General features: G+C 47.7%; 1 pseudogene across 1 annotated transcript; it reads right to left on the reverse strand.

The window, feature by feature from the left end:
- Window positions 1-525: 525 nt before the first annotated feature.
- LOC105806827 lies at window positions 526-909 on the reverse strand (annotated as a pseudogene). The gene has a single exon (XR_001137295.1). The product of XR_001137295.1 is annotated as a 60S acidic ribosomal protein P2 pseudogene (transcript).
- Window positions 910-1,959: the final 1,050 nt, after the last annotated feature.

Here is a 1,959-nt window from a genome sequence, read left to right on the forward strand (position 1 = left end):
TCCATCAACTGGCCTGGGCTTCTGTCCTGCACTGAGTGGCTGCAGGTGGGATCCTTGACCTTGTGCATGAGGCACTGAATCCAAACAGAACTTGATGGAAATGTAGAAGGAAAGAAGCTAGCTTTTCATGGCCTTGAATTTAATATAATATGCAGGCAGAAATTCTGTCAACACCCAGCCTTGTTTAATAATTAGAGAAGAGAAAATGGAGAAGAGAAGATGACTGGGTGCCCATGGTGGTAAAACAGGATGTTAAAATGGACATGTAGAGGAAGCCCTTACAGCTACAGTGACAGCTGTAAGATGTCAAACAAGGCTCCAGACAGATGGAGTTGCAAATGCTCAAAGCAGGTAGCCAAGAACCCACTAGAACCCCACCTTCTTCCCCCAAATAGCGTGGCCAAGGAGGAAGGAATTTTGAAGGTGATTTCTTTGGCAAGAGTCACTGGTGTGCTACAGGTCCCAGTGCCACCCCCAACAGAGAGGGGTGAGAGATACTTGTCCCTCACTTTTTTTTTTTTAACATAAAAAGGCTTTATTTGCAGGGGAGCGGGAATTTAATCAAATAGGCCAAATCCCATGTCATCATCTGATTCTTCGGACTCCTCCTTCTTCTCATCTTTCTTTTCCTCTGCTGCAGCGGGGGCAGAACCAGCAGCAGGAGCTGCAGCACCCGGGGCAGCAGAGACGGCCACAGCCCCACCAGCAGGCACGCTGCCAAGCTTGCCATTACCCTGGGCAATGACATCTTCAGTGTTTTTTCCATTCAGCTCACCGATGACCTTGTTGAGCTGGTTGTCGTCTGCCTCGATGCCGACGCTGTCCAGGATCTTCTTGATGTTCTTGGCGCCGGGGGAGGGGTTGTCCCCCAGGGCAGCCAGCAGGTAGGAAGCGACATAGCCCATCTTGGCGGCGGGGAGGCCTCATGTGTGCGACCTTGGCGGCATCAGGGAGGGAAAGCTGTCCCTCACTTGAAAGTAAGTGGAGAGGGGCACCAAGGCCACTCAGTGAGCTGGATGTGTACCCCAGCAGCTGGGTGGACAGGTGTCTGATTTGTACCTGTGTAAAATATAAAGCTTGCTTCCTGCCCTGGTGATGGGAAGGAAGGAGGGGCTGCTTGTGCCCTGGGCATGGTCTCCCAGAATTTGTGGAGGCAAAGTGTGCATGAGTGTCCCCAGGACAAGATGCAGCCACACTAGAGAAAGCGCTGGCATATTAGACCCTGTCCAAGAGGGCCATTAAAAGAGCCAACAAACTATTTGTTGATTTAGGTGATGGTCACACACTCTTACTCACTTTGAGACATTTCAAGTTGTCCGCTTATTTCTGTACTTGTATGTTTGTTATACTTCAATAAAAATTGCTTTTAAGAAAAAAGTGAAGAAGCCTCATTAAAGAGAAGATAAAAGTATCCCAGTGTATTCCTTGGGGCTGCAGAAGGAGTAACCAAAAAGTTGGAGAAGAAGACATGAACAACATTAAAGGAGTTTCAGGTGAGTCATCCCCAGCAAAGAGGCAGCTTTCAAAAGAGCTCTGTGAGAGGAAGAATCAGCTTTAAAAGCCCACAGCCTGCTTTCAGCAGGACTGGGCCTCCCTCCTGCCTGCACTCCAACGCTGGGGCAGGAGAAACCTTGGTTAGTAAGTTGGGGATGAGGCTGGGAAGCTAGAAAAAGGTGACAGCTCCACCTCCTTGCTGACTATGGTGGGCTTCCTTCTTTCTTTTTCTTTTTCTTTCTTGCTTTGTTTTTTTTAATAGCATATTCTAGCTAGGGGAAGGTGAGTTCCTGAAACTTTGAATGAAGTTGGAAGCTTTCACTAGTTGGTGTGTTTGGAATTCTAAGTACAAAATGAGTCTGTTTTGTGACTCAAATGACTCTAAGCTTTTCTATTACCTAAGAGTGATCAAAAGTCAAGTCTTCATCCATGGGCAGAGGGAAAACTAGCCTCACTGAGTAAGTT

The sequence above is a fragment of the Propithecus coquereli genome, unplaced genomic scaffold, assembly GCF_000956105.1.
Source record: "Propithecus coquereli isolate 6110/MARCELLA unplaced genomic scaffold, Pcoq_1.0 Scaffold147, whole genome shotgun sequence".
NCBI classification, from domain to species: domain Eukaryota; kingdom Metazoa; phylum Chordata; class Mammalia; order Primates; family Indriidae; genus Propithecus; species Propithecus coquereli.